We start from the raw sequence: 15,361 nt of genomic DNA, 5'->3' as shown, positions 1-15,361 counted from the left end.
CCGAAAATGACCATGAAATGCATGGAATGACCGTCTAGTGAAGCGAATTGACCGCGAAATGAGTGGAAATGTCCGTGAAGTGAAGGGAATTGACCATGAAGTGCTTGGAAATGATCGTGAATCTAAACGGAATCGCTGGAAATGACCGTGAAATGCATGGAAATGACCGTGAAGTGAAGCGAATTGACCGTGAAATGCATGAAAATGACCATGAAGTGAAGGGAATCGATCGTGAAGTGCATGTAAATGACCGTGAATCTAAACAGAATCGCCGAAAATGACCGTGAAATGCATAGAAATGACACTGAAGTGAAGCGAATTGACCTTGAAATGCATGGAAATGACCGTGAAGTGAAGGGAATTGACAATGAAGTGCATGGAAATGACTGTGAATCTAAACGAAATCATCAAAAATGACCGTGAAATGCATAGAAATGACCGTGAAGTGAAGCGAATTGGCCCTGAAATGCGTGGAAATGACCGTGAAGTGAAGGCAATTGACCGTGAAGCGCTTGGAGATGACCGTGAATCTAAACGAAATCCCCGAAAATGATCATGAAATGCACGAAAATGACCGCGAAGTGAAGCGAATTGACTATGAAATGCGTGGAAATGACCATGAAGTGAAGGCAATTCTAAACGGAATCACCGAAAATGACCGTGAAATGCATAGAAATGACACTGAAGTGAAGCGAATTGATCGTGAAATGCATGGAAATGACCATGAAGTGAAGTGAATTGACCGTGAAGTCCATGGAAATGACCGTGAATCTAAACGGAATCTCCAAAATGACCGTGAAATGCATAGAAATGACCATGAAGTGAAGCAAATTGACTGTGAAATGCGTGGAAATGACCGTGAAGTGAAGGCAATTGACCACGAAGTGCATGGAAATGACAGTGAATCTAAACGGAATCGCCGAAAATGACCATGAAATGCATGGAAATGACCGTGTAATGAAACGAATTGACCATGAAATGCATGGAAATGATCGTGAAGTGAAGGGAAATGACCGTGAAGTGCTTGGAAATGACCGTGAATCTAAACGGAATCACCAGAAATGACCGTGAAATGCATGGAAATGACCGTGAAGTGAAGCGAATTGACCGTGAAATGCATGGAAATGATCGTGAAGTAAAGGCAATTGACCGTGAAGTGCATGGAAATGATCGTGAATCTAAACAGAATCACCGGAAATGACCGTGAAATGCATGGAAATGATCGTGTAGTGAAACGAATTGATTATGAAATGCATGGAAATGACTGTGAAGTGAAGGGAATTGACCGTGAAGTGCTTGGAAATGACCATGAATCTAAACAAAATCACCGAAAATGACCGTGAAATGTATAGAAATGACACTTAAGTGAAGCGAATTGATCGTGAAATGCATGGAAATGACCGTGAAGTGAAGGGAAATGACCGTGAAGTGCATGGAAATGATCGTGAATCTAAACGAAATCGCTGGAAATGACCGTGAAATGCATGGAATTGACCATGAAGTGAATGGGAATCACCGGGATTGACCATAAAATGCATGGAATTGATCGCGAAGTAATTGAAATAAATGAAATTGACCGCAAACTGATTGAAATTGTCCACGAAGTGAATGAAATGGATTTTCGGCCATCGACTGGATGAAATCTTGGAAAATAACAAGGTTAGTTGGCTAAAGTAGCTTCTTCTACCCCAAAATCATATATGGTACGTCAACTAACTAATTTAGGTTTAGAAGATATTCTTGTTAAATGAATAAAGAAAGAAATGAAAAAAGAGAGAATTTTTTTTATATGCTTATATATACATATTTATATAAACATGTATTAGAGAAAATTGTAGGTAGATTAAAGTTCTCCTTGTAAAAAAAAAATAAATAAAATTGTATAAACTTTTGCGGACTATAGTTATGGCTATGGCTATAATCCATAGCTATAGCCTCGATACATATCAAATACACTCCGATATGTATCGAAAATTGCACAATTTTTTAGATAAACTTGTTGGACAATTCTAGACCTTTTTAGATCAATCGAAAGACATTCGATACATATCGAAAGACCTTCAATGCATAGCAAAGGACATATCGAAAAGGCATGGGCTGCAGCTGCAGTTCCAGGCTTCTTTTTTCCCTATTGTAATCCCCGCCGCTTTTTTGGGTCCTTTTATGAGGTATGTGTTATATCCAAACCGTCCATCTATTTGGCGAACTCGTATTAAGTCTTGAGATAAAAAATAAGACAGATTTGGCTATCAAGTGGACCACACTGTAAAAGGCATCGGGGGATTGAACGTCTACCATTGAAACCCTTTTAGGGGTCGCAAAAGTTCTGGATCATTATGAAATTTGTTTTTCCTCTTCATCCAGGTCTTTGTGACCTTATGAATAGATTGGATGGAAAATAAATGTTATGGTGGGCCTTACAAAATTTTTAAGGGTGAAAATCAATTTTCCCGCTGCTCTTTGTGGTGTGGTCTAGTTGATCTTTGGGTATGATTTTTTCTATTTTGATAATGCTCCGAAATGACCTCGAAATATGGATGAACGTTGTGGATATAATAAATACATAACTGTGGGGCCATGTAACTTTGATATCTTTTGAACCGTTCGTACAACGGAGTTCGAGGAGCGTCAACGGCCGATCCTTCTGCGGTAAAAAGAAGTGGGCTTACAGATGTAAATGGGCCATAAATGGGTCGTACGGTTGTAAATTTCTCTTTACCAACCACTCTTGTCTAGAAACTAAGATAAGCCACTTACAAACCATGAATTTTGGTGGAATCCATGAATTTTGGTGCAGCACGTCTGGTGACTGGATTGGATGGCATTATATAAACTACCAGGGCTGACCCCACACGCAATAGACCATTTTAACGGTAGACTGACCCCATACGCAATAGACTATTTCAACGGTAGAACTTCCCGTCTCAACCGGGTGGATCTCATCGATGCGAAATCGTTCCACCAACGCACAGTAAATCACGCGTTATCCAATGGCCTGAAGTGAAACCGGCAGCGGATTGGCTGGTGTGGGTACGTGTCCTGCGAAGACGAGCTCAGACGCTCCTCGAGTTTTGAGTTGTACGAAGGGTTCAAAGGAGATCAAAGTTACATGAGCCCCAAGATGATGTATTTATTATATCCAAACCGTTCATACATTTGGAGAGAACATTTTAGATCATGACCTCAAAAATGAGTCATATCCAACAATCAAGTGGACCACACCAGTGGGGCAATGATTCTCATCGTTAAAACATTTATATGGCCCACCATAACTTTTATTTTCCATCCAATCTGTTCATAATGTCATAAACATACGGATGAAAAGGAAAAAAATATATATCACATTTGATCCAAAACTTCCGTGACCCCCAAAAGGACTTCAATGGTAGAAGTTCAATCATCCACTTCTTTTTTCAGTGTGGTCCATTTGATATTTGGATCTGTCTTATTTTTAGGCTCAATCATTAAAAAGAGCTTTCCAAATGAGCGGACGGTTTGGATATAACACATACCTAGTGATGGGACCCACATAACTAGGTGACGTCAATACACCAGTCAGGTCGGTGGTGTGTGGTACATCAGCCAATCCGCATCCAGTGAAAGCGGGCCCGAAGGGAGTTGAATTGCGGACGCGGCTTCCGTAGATTCGCGGATCCACCGAAGTGGATGGGCCCACTGACTGTGTGCCCCACCTTGATGTATGTGATACATCCACGCCTGTCTATCGTATTTAAAACTTATTTTAGAGTATAATCCAAAAAATGAAGCAGATCCAAATTCCCTATAGGCAATAGTAATGGAAACCATGGTAATTGAAATTAAAAATAAAAATAAAATTGAATGGACGGTGTTGATATAACACATACATCGTGATCAGGCCATAGAATTTTGCCACGTCAACACACCATCGAGGTCAGTGGTGTTTGGCACACCACCCGCTTCGAAACGGACTCCAAATATCCAATGCAGTGATGTCGTTGTCAACCGTCCTTTTTGAGTGCCAATGATCAAGCGGTCCGGTGTGCCCGATCGGTGTGATCCTCATTGGAAGCCACGTGTGGCACCCAACCTTAAGCAACGTGTACGGTGGCGATGGACGGCTAGAAAGATGGCTTTTCTTTTTTTCCGCTCCTGGGTTGGATCTTCCAATGTTACTCGGGGGGGAGCAAGCAAGCTGCCTGGCTTTAGGCAGGCCTGCGTTGCTATTTGCCGCCCCAGCAACCGGTCAGGTGTCCGTCTATCTTCCGTCTTGTCCTTTTCCGTCGGCTTTAAACAAAGGAAGAATCTGACAGATTCTCCACTCAAACCCTCCGGTTCGCACTTTTTACCAAAATGCCATCTCTGCAGCTTTCCCCGTAGTCAGCTGGGCTATCATTGACTCTCTTTTTTTAATCTATACCCTCCGTACGTTTTCCAGATCATGTTAAAAACATGAGACCAGATATCAGGTACACACAAAACTCGAGCGAGTTACATTACAGGAAACTTCTACCGTCGGAACATTTGTAAGGTTACACAAGTTTTTTACGATACCTATAAAAGAATTGTACCATTAGGCCAAGTTATTTTTATCTTCTTGTGAATTGAATAGAATCCAATTCTCTACTTGTCATCAATGGAAATATTATGTTTGCTGCAATAAGATTGAACCAACCACTGCATTTAAAATGGATAGATGTGTGAATCTCCGTCAAATATTACAATACTTGTAAAAAAAAAAAAGTACCAATAGCCTAATTATTTTAAATTATTTTTATCTTTTTGTGAATTAAATAGAATCTGATACTCTGCTGGCCATCAATAGAAATATTATGTTTGCTACAATATGACTTGGCCCACCACTGCATTTAAAATAGATAGATGTGAATTTATAATAGGAATTACAGTACCTACGAAAGACTTGTACATATAGGCCCAAGTAGTTTTATCTTTTTGCGAATTGAGTGGCGTCTGATTCTCTGCTTGCCATCAATAAAAATATCATGTTTGCTGCAATATGATTGGGCCAAACACTATATTTAACGTAGCCGTGCCGATAATGTCAGTGATTACATTATTGCTGCAATATGCTCTACTGTACGAATAGACGTTACTGTTGGCGTTGAGCAGAGGATCGGATTACAGGTGATTAGGTGGTTACCTACGTTATGACAGGACGCGTGAACTAACAATGCTTGGTGTCTCTTTCCTTTACTAGAGCTACCAAACGTAAGTCTGGTTTGGTGTAACCAGCCCCACCACTCCAAATCCCAATCTGTACGGTTCATGCAGACACGTGCAGAAATCAGGACGGTTGACATAAAGGGCCTCAGCTTAGATTGGAGCAAGTTGTTAACCGAAATTTAACCTATTATTCAAACTCTGGATTCTTAATTTAGTTTTCCACCGTTAAGAAAACTCTGGTGACCCTTAAAGCGTGCACATGACATAGTTTCCAGAAAATCCAGACCGTCTAAATCATCGAAACTAACCTCGGAGGGTGCATAACCAGAAATTGCACTGAGAAGATAATACTACGCATCTGGTTTTTACCTTCGAATTTGGACCGCTCAATATTTTTTTTCCTTTACTTTTAACTGATTTATGATGGGACCCACAGCTTGAATGGTCTGGACAGCTGTCCATCAGTGACACGTGTAAGGAGTCACTAACATTTTTTTAATGGTGGAAACCTGACAAAGGAGTGTAGCCTTTGCACCTACAGATCATCTAGCCGTACAAAAGTGAAGAACGTGTCCATCTAAGGTCTCGCCCACATGATTAGTGGTATGTGCCGTTGCCTGAGAACCACATGTCGAGATGTCAGTGTACAGACGAGGTGTTTAATTGGTGTACCTTCCCGGAAGAAATTAATATTTCCCTGCAGAAGACTAGGAAATTATACACTGAAACTCGGTGTATGTAAGTCCATTTCATCCAACTGGCTATCCAAAACTTATAATTGATGGACCCCCTTGAGGATGAACCACGACGAAAAATCACCACCATCGGATAAGAAATGTCCACACCCACTCCAACTTTTGACTCGACCGTTGATCTTGAGGTGTGGATGGTTCTAACCTTTCTGCTCGTGTGTAAAATCCAACCCGTTCAATTGATTGGCTTCATCGTACGGATCACCTGTTGCAAAAATCAACCCATTCCACTCATTAACTGGGCCACACATTAGAAAACAAGGGATCATTATCATCTAAGCCATTCCCACCTACTTTGGTCAGCTACACAAATCCTGTTCCCTTATTCTACTCCATAAAGAGCTAATGTTAGGTTCTGATTTCGTTGGATACTACTCAGGGGGCCATGGAATGATCCAATCTCCTCCCAATGGTAATGTGGACTTTTGATCTATTTTCTATCTTTGGCTTTTACAAAAGTCTTAAAAAATTTTAGAGCATTGAATCTTATGGGCCCACCCATCCAAACTGTCTTTCAAGTTCGCGACAAAATCTACAATAGAAGTATTGTACCAATCTTACGCAACCTTCTACTTTTATTCGAACCTGGGACCACAACAATAACATGTAACTCTCACTAATGGCTTATAGAAAATAACGGATAACCTACGATATATTTAAGAAATAAATGTGTATTCCGTCTAATGAATGGATTTAAGCTGATTTGTTATAAGGTGATCTTATGGTGGGGCCAAACTTGTGGACGGATTAGATGTCATGAAAACATGATAAGATGAAAAGAATACAATAGCTGGATGGTAAATCAATGGTCCAACCATTGGACATGAGCCTCCCAAGTTTCTACTGTACCATACGTGTAGTACAAAACAAACTCCATCTTATACTGGGGCAATATTCCATATAGAAAGCCCAGCCATGGAATGATCCAAACCATTTATCCGGCTGTCCTCATTGTTTCAGGCAATGGACCACAAATTCTCGAATCGAACGATCCAAACCATCTGTTCTCAGGTCTTTTCACGCTGCACACGGAGCACTAACTAAATGTGAGTTCTAAATTTAAGGGGGTGGGGCGCGCCGAGTATGTACGGATGCTGGACCCAACTCAACAGGAATTGCCAACTGTATACTGAGACATGTTCTGTACACTCGCACTTGAACGTAATTGTACTCGCTTCGAATCGTATTGCACTTGTGGGACGTCGGAGATTCTCATCAGGCCGGAAATTTCTGCGCCTTGTAGATGCCATGTCTACGGGTGTACACGAGTCGATCCGGGTTAAACTAGGGTCAACTTGGCCCTGCCCAGTCACCAGCCAAACTCAGTCCGAACCCGGCCCCGCCCGGTCACCAGGCCAACATGTCCAGCCCGAACTCGGCCCGGTCAATAATCGGGCGACTTCAGGCCGAATTCGGACCTTACAGCAAGTTCATGAGAATAGTTTTGACAGGTAAATCGCATCTGATTATAAGGCCCTCGATCAACAGTTTAGATAGTTGAACTATAGACTCTACAAAAAATCTAACTAGTCAGGACATTATAATTCCTTTTTGTATTTGGATGAATCTAGGTCATTCAAGTTATACGTCTGTGAGGTGGATGAGTCACTGTCACTTCAAAGATGGGCGGTGAACTATCCCAGAAGGGTAAACGGATGGGTAAGGTTTTGAATACACACACACACACACACACAACACTTGACCGAGTCGGGCCGGGTCGGGTCGAGTTGGGTCAAGTCGGGTTTCAGGCCGGGTAACTCAGCCCGAACTTAGTTTCGGGCCGGAGAAAATGGCCCGTCCCGAGAGTCGAGCTTTTTTGGGCCAAGTCGAGCGAGTTAATAGGGCTAGCCCAGTTCGTGTACAGCCCTATCCATGTCTCAAAATTCAGGCCTCAATGATCATCAGGTGGGCCATGGATTTGCATGGAGTGTGTACAGGAGGTGAATTTATATTAACCCTTCATTTGTTTTTGTAAGCAGCGGGGATTGACTAATGAGAGGCTCTAATTCCGTGCACATGTGCCTCGTTTCCGCGTGCAAGGCTTTCCTTTGAATATTTCCTCGTGCGCGGAGTTACCTTGTCTTCTTCGGATACGGCTTCGGTGGATCCCTAATTGTGGGGCCTACCTTGATGTATGTGTCTTATATCCACACCGTCCATATGTTTCTCTGTATCATTTTAGTGCATGAGCTTAAATATTAAGCAAATCCATATCTCGGGCGGACCACACCACTTAAGAGAGTGGTGATTGATTGTTAAAAACTTTTTGTGCGACACATAAATTTTGGATCAAGCTGATATTTGTAGAGTCCCTTCCTCCAGGTATGTCTGAGCCTATCAATAGAATGGATGTAAATAAAGATTCCGGTGGCCCTGAAAAAGTTTTTAATGGTGTACAATCAAGACCTGAGATTTGGATCGTAAGCAATTTTCGGCTCATGCTCCAAAATGATCTGTCAAAACAAATGGATTTCAACGATATAAGACGCATACATCACAGTGGGCCCCACATTCAGGGTTCCAAGTAAGCCTCCTATGCGTTCTTTTGTTCTATGCGTCGACAATGTTAAGATCATGTTTGGGAGTGTGGATTTGGAAACCCCTGGATTCAGAACCCTTGGGATTAGAATTTAGAAACCTCTTGGATTTGCAATCCTCCCTATATGTTTGGCACCCCTAAGTGTGAATCAATTTTAATCCAAAAGTACTTATCCATGGTATATTTACAGGGGTTTGAATTTAATTACTAAATCAAGTTTAATATATCTAATTAGTGAGATATGTAATTTTTGACACAATGGTTGTGATAAGCCCGCTGAAATATATGCTTTGCCCGAAAATGATGAAATTCCAAGTCTCGAATGGGCCACAAGCACAAGATCATATTTGAGTGACTAACCAATGATTTTTAATTTACATGGACAATGTTTGGACGGTGTTGATTTACATGGATAATGTTTGGACAGTTTTGATCATCATTACTGGGCCATGTGCCCAATAGAATGATAGTGTATAGTGACACACATGTTACACCTGCAACTACTGAAATGATTTTACGTGTAATCCAGGATATCACCGTGGATTACAAACCCTCTCAAAGAAGGGATTGTAAACCCCTTGTATTTTAAACCCCCGTTACTTTATGCTGCCAAATAACCAGGGGATTTGAAATCCCCTCCAATCCACGGTGCCAAACAACCCCTAAAAAGCTTACCTACCTCCCACTATGTATCTATTGGAGTCACTTTTCTTTAACGCGGGAATGAGGTTTAACATGCATGAAATCGACAACCATAGCACATCACTCTTACTTTATTCTTAATCCACCAAAATAGCTTAAGCTTAAAATTTAGAAATTCTTGTGGTGTGCCTACTTGTGTTTAAAAATATTTTAATTTTTGAATAATTCTTTTACAAGACAAATGGATTAGATGGCAAACATGTCTCTTGCCAGCGATGTCTTATTTTGGGGCTTCCTTGAATTTTGGATAATCATGATTTTGAGGTTCAAGGTATATCATATTAAGTTCCACCTATGTGGTTTTGGAAGTCCTGCCCCACCTGAACAATGATCTGTCCGTACATGGACTCTGCCGAGAGCGTGGTGTCTGGGTTTTTATCCCTCCCTTCATTTATTTTTTCATATCATTTAAAAGCATGGGCCAAAAATGAAGTAGATCCAAGCTCAAGTGGACCACAACACTCAAGCAGCAGTCACATAGAAACTTGACCTTGAAATTCCTTGGATAATGATACTCTTCATTGAAACCTTTATGAGGGTGACTTTAATGTTTATTTGCCATCTAACTCATTCATAAGGTTATATAGACCTGGACAAGGGAAAATACAAATGCCAACTTGACTGGCAGCTCTCATGAAGTTTTTAATGGTGGGCATTCAATCTCCTACTATGTGGTCCACTTGAGCCATGGTTTGCCTCACTTTTGGGCTTATACTTTAAAATGATCTGGAAAATGAATGGTCAGCGTATATAAAACTCACATATGAGGGTGGCCCCCATGCAGCCCTGAGCAATGGCAAGATGCAATCAGCTTCCCAGGGCTTTGCTTGGGGAAGCGGACTGCGTACCGAGTAACTTAATGCACTAAGTGGGTGTTTACCACATGGTATTATATGGGATTAAAAAAATATAATCATTGCATGTGATTGGGATTGTCCCCTATTACTATGGGATACCATGAGACAAACATAATTCTATGGTGTGTTCGTGCCATGGTGGCATTCGGTGGTTAGTTTATTGGCTATTGAATATATACACCAATCAGCATTTGGAACTATTGAAAATAACATGTATGTATTATATCTATAACATCCATTCGTTTCGCAACCTCATTTTATGGCATGGGCCCAAAAATAAAGTAGATCTAAAGCTGTGTACCACAACATAGAAAGTAGTGGGGACAATGACTCCAGAGTTGAAATCTTCCTAGGGTCCATTGTGATGTTTATTAGCCATCCAACCTATTATAAGGTCAAACATATTTGAATGAAGGGAAAACACAAATATCAGCTTGAACCAAAACTTCAGTAGACTCCAAGAAGTTTCAATGGTAGTCATTCAATCCCCATTGCTTTTTATTGTGAGGTTCACTTAAGCTCTGTATCTACCTGATTTTTGGGCCCATGCGCTAAAATGATATCAAAAACAGGTAGACGATGTGGATATAACCCACATATCATTGTGGGACCTACAAAACTTGTAAACATCAACAAACATATTCAAAAAATCTCAAATGCCAAATCAGAGAAGCAATGCTACGGTGCTTATAATTTAGGAGTGACCAATTACAATTCCATTAACTTAATCCCAAAGTTTTCCATTCCCCCCAAATGCTAGATATATAGAATTTAGACAAGACCAAATGCACTTCCATCCTACCTAATCCCATTTAATACCATGAGCCAAACGCCCCTTAAATGTACTGAGTAAATTTTGTAGTGTCCGTCATAATTTATATATTTTATCTTTGTAAATCCATTTTAAAGGGGATTAGGTGGGAGTGGGTTTTAATATCACATGGATCATTGCAACGTACTGCGTGGGACTAGGTTGTGAAGCCTCTCCTTGGAATCCGTGCCTGGGCAAAGGATTTTTGCATTCCTACTTTGGTCGGTGTTATGTGGACCCCACTATGATGTATGTGTTTTTATCTACACCGTCCATCCCTATTTTGAAATATAACTTTAGGACTTGATCCCAAAAACGAGGTAGACATAAAACTCAGGTGGACCACACCATGGGAAAACAGTAATGATTGAATTCCACCATTAAAAACCTCCTAGGGCCAACTTTAATGGTTATTTGGCATCTAACCAGTTGATTAGGTCATGAAGACTTGGATGAAGGGAAAAAATATATATCAGCTTGATCTAAAACTTTTGTGCCCCCAAAATTTTTTTAATGGTGGCCGTTCAATCAACACTATGTGGTCCACTTAAGATTTGGATCGAATTCATTTTTGGACTCTTACCATAAAATGATCTGGAAGAATGGGTGGACGACATGGATGAAACACATACATCATGGTGGGGCCCACAGAGCATCGACCGGTAGTGGTATGGTGATTTGCCAATCCATTTCCATTCCAGACGCCAAGCCACGGATTAAACGAAAATCCCTGACACTAAGTAATTATCGCATTTTCCTAATTCCATCCCACTTAAACCCAAGTAATCCCATGCACCAAACACCCCCTTAGCTCAAAAGTGAAGTACATCCAAAGTTAAAGTGGATCTCACAATGGGAAAAAGTGTGAATCGAAATTTTAATGATGTCTAATATTATTTGTGTTTCAGATCAAGCTGACAAGTTGTTATTTATTTTTTCCTTTCATCCAAGTCTGTATGCCTTGCCTGGGATAAAAATCGAGGTAATTCATCGGGTAATTTTTTAGTATAGACCCGACATACCCTCACCTTTTTTCATTCGACCAAAAAAATCCTAAGGGCGTGTTTGGCCGGGCGCTGGATGTGGGATTAAGAGGGATGGGATCGGCAATATCCTGGGATCGGCATGACAAACCAAACAGATCCGGTGAACTTTGTCCCAGGATACGAGCAATCCCATGGATCTTAAGACAATCCACTGACATTACCATCATTACCTTAAAATTGATCCTATCCCTTGGTTGGATGGATTGGAAGGTAAAATCCCGGGATATGCAGGGCGTGCCAAACAGACCCAGCGAACTTGTCCGGAATATAAGCAATCCCGTTTATCTTAAGAAAATCCACTGACACCACCATCATTACCTTAAAATTGATCCCATCTCACCAAATCCCATGGGATCGGTCCGGCCAAACACGCCCTAAATCACCGAACTAGACCTCTGTTTGTACTGCAAATTCAGAAAGATGAAATACCCCTGTTCTTTCCTGCTACTTTTTCCTGATAGATAGAGATATTTACGTTAAAAACTTTACATCTGTAGCTTAAAAATTGACATTGGTAAGATAAATATCTGGGCGCCAGAAATAGATAAAAGTCGTGATACTGTGCTAATTTTTTCTAATTCATCGTGTTTTATTCACTGGTGCTGAAGCATCATAACTCTTCGTGTTTAATGGTAGCAGGTAGTGTCTTAATAACCGTACATTTGTCAATACATAGTACCCGCCATCGAATTCGTTGGGAACATCGTAGATTGAGGACAGTCCTGAAGTCAGGTTGATCTAACGATCCTAACCATTCGATATTTTGGCTGTCAAATGGGTGGTCCAAAATAAATTGGTCTGCAGTCAGAATTCCGAATTGCCGGAACAGTACGCCACCGATTACACTGATTGAGTCATGATGTTTTCTTCTCATCACGTAACGCACCGTACCTGCCTGCATGGCACGTGTGTACAAGATCCAGGACGTACATATAGGGCAGATGCCATGGTGATTGGTCCTCGGCCCAAAAATCAGGCGAGTCTCTTTAGCATGCGTGCGATGCACGTAAAAACAAATAAATGGTCTGAAATATGATAACCAACGGTTGGAATTCAATGTGCATGTGCTTTCTAGCTGATGAGTGGGCCATCCGATATTTGGGATAGAACAAAAATTTTATGAGCAGACCGTCTGACGAACGTTCCGGTACCCGCCCACGTGCGGCATGTGCGCACTTTTGGATGTTTGTGTTTGGTGGAGGGAGGCAGCAATCTTTCTTGCCCGCGGGTACGTTTCCGGTGGTTACGGATTCCATACGGGGGTAAGTACGTAAAATGCAATTCTCGGAAAGTATCAGGACTCGGATTTCCTGCGAAAGGAAGTTCCTGCGCTGGGAACCCAGGTGGGGCCAACCGTGATATTTCTATGAAATCCACCCTGTCCATCCGTTTTGTGAGCTCATTTTAGGCTTTGAGACCAAAATTTAGCAGGATCCACGACTCAAGTGGGCCGTACTAAAGGAAAAGGTGATTAGGGAAATTTCTACCGTTGAAACCTCCTTGGGTTCTATGGTGATTTTTACATGCCATCCATACCGTTAATAACGTCATTCCTACTTGGATGAACTGAAAAAACAAATATTAGAATGGTTCAAAACTTCTGTGACCCACGAATATTTCAACTGTCGAAATTCAATTCTCACATTTTCGGCCCACTTGAGAATTAGGTACGATTCATTCTTGATCTCATGTACTAAAATGAACTCAAAAAACGTATGGACGGAGAAGATTTCTCAAAATCATCACAGCCGGCCCCACCTGGGTTCCCAGCGCAGGAACTTCCTGCGAAAGGCTTTCGCAAGAAATCCGCGTCGGGGCAAACTTGCATCGGAAACAGTGGCAGCTACTATTTACGTCATCTCTGAATCTTAAAACCCTCATTTTTTTCTGCATTTTGGAAATAGAACGTAACAGATTTGTACCATTTTATAACTAAATAAAGATAGGATGGGCTTAATAAGCAGCGGAGCGGGTGCGTATGACATTCTGCTTTTGATATATCTCCCGGAAAAATGATAGCTCCATCCCAAAAAAGGAGGTTCCTATGGGCACTAGTATCCTTTTTTTGGGGACTAGTATCATTTTTTTGGGGACGCGGGTTTTGTAGATCCGGTTGGATGGAAACGGATTGGCTGCTACTCCTGCCACCAGCCCGGTGGCTGATGGCCGGTGCTCTGTGAGCCCTACCATGTTGTATATGTTTCATCCATTAGGTTCATCCATTTTTAAAGATAATTTCAGAGCTTGATCCCAAAAATTAGAGGTATTTAAATCTCAGGTGGTCCACACCACATGAAAACAATAGTGATTTGATATCCACCATTAAAATCCTCCTAAGGCCCAATGTACTGTTTATTTGATATCCAATCTGTTGATTAGGTCATGCAAGTCCAGATGAAAGCAAAAAGCAAAAATCAGCTTGATCCAAAGCTTTAATGGCCCCAAAATGTTTTTAATGGTCGACGCTCATTCAACACTGTTTCCCGTGGTCCACTTGAGAATGGGGTATAACTCATTTTTGGTTTATAATGTAAAATGATCTCTAAAAATAGATGGACAGTATGGATGAAACGCATAAATCATGGTGGGTCCCACAGAACACCGACCACCAGCCATTGGATGCTGTCCGGGGGAGTAGCCAATCAGTTTCCCGGTTGGATGGCCTGGCGGGATTTGATTGGCCACGTGGAGAAATGGACGCATGGCCGGTGCTAGGTTTCGGTGGATCCCCGGCATACCCGGGACGGTGGATCTCTAAATGTGGGCCTGCTTTGTTGTATGTGCCTTACATCTACATCGTCCATCCAGCTTGAAAGCTCGTTTTAGGGTATGCTCCCAAAAAATAAAGGTTATCCAAATATTAAGTGGACCACGCCATAAGAAATAATCATGATTGAATCCCTACTGTTAGAAAATGTCATCGGCCACCGGCATGTCTAGTTGTCATCCGAACTGTTGATAAGGTCACCAAGATACAGATGAAAAGACCACACAAATATCATTTTGATTCTAAACTTTTGTGGCTCTTGAGAAATTGTTAAGTGTCAATTCCCATTGTTTCCGGTACCATGGACCAACTTTGATTTCCTTCATTTTATTTTATCATGCATTAAAAAGAGTTTTCAAAATGAATGTACAACCAATATAAGGTACATGCATAAGTTGGGCCCCAGGATCAAGGATTCATTAGTCAATTAAATTTTTAATGGACGCTGATGGGGTATTAAGTCGTCTACCCCAAGCTTGGAATAGGCTAAGCTCTGATGGGCCCACTATGATATATGGGTTTATCTATTATGTCCATCATTTTTTCAATTCATTTTTATGGAATTAGTTCAAAAAATAAGGAAATCTAATGCGCATGTGGACAACACAGTGGCGATTAATCTCCCACCATTTTTGTATTTTGACTTCATCCCTGGCTAAGTGACCATCAGGTTAGATGACAAATATGCATTATAATGAGCTCTAAGAAGGTTTTCAATAGTGGC

This window comes from Magnolia sinica, chromosome 6 (assembly GCF_029962835.1).
Source record: "Magnolia sinica isolate HGM2019 chromosome 6, MsV1, whole genome shotgun sequence".
NCBI classification, from domain to species: Eukaryota; Viridiplantae; Streptophyta; class Magnoliopsida; order Magnoliales; family Magnoliaceae; genus Magnolia; species Magnolia sinica.
Note: the sequence above shows the minus strand (reverse complement) of the source record.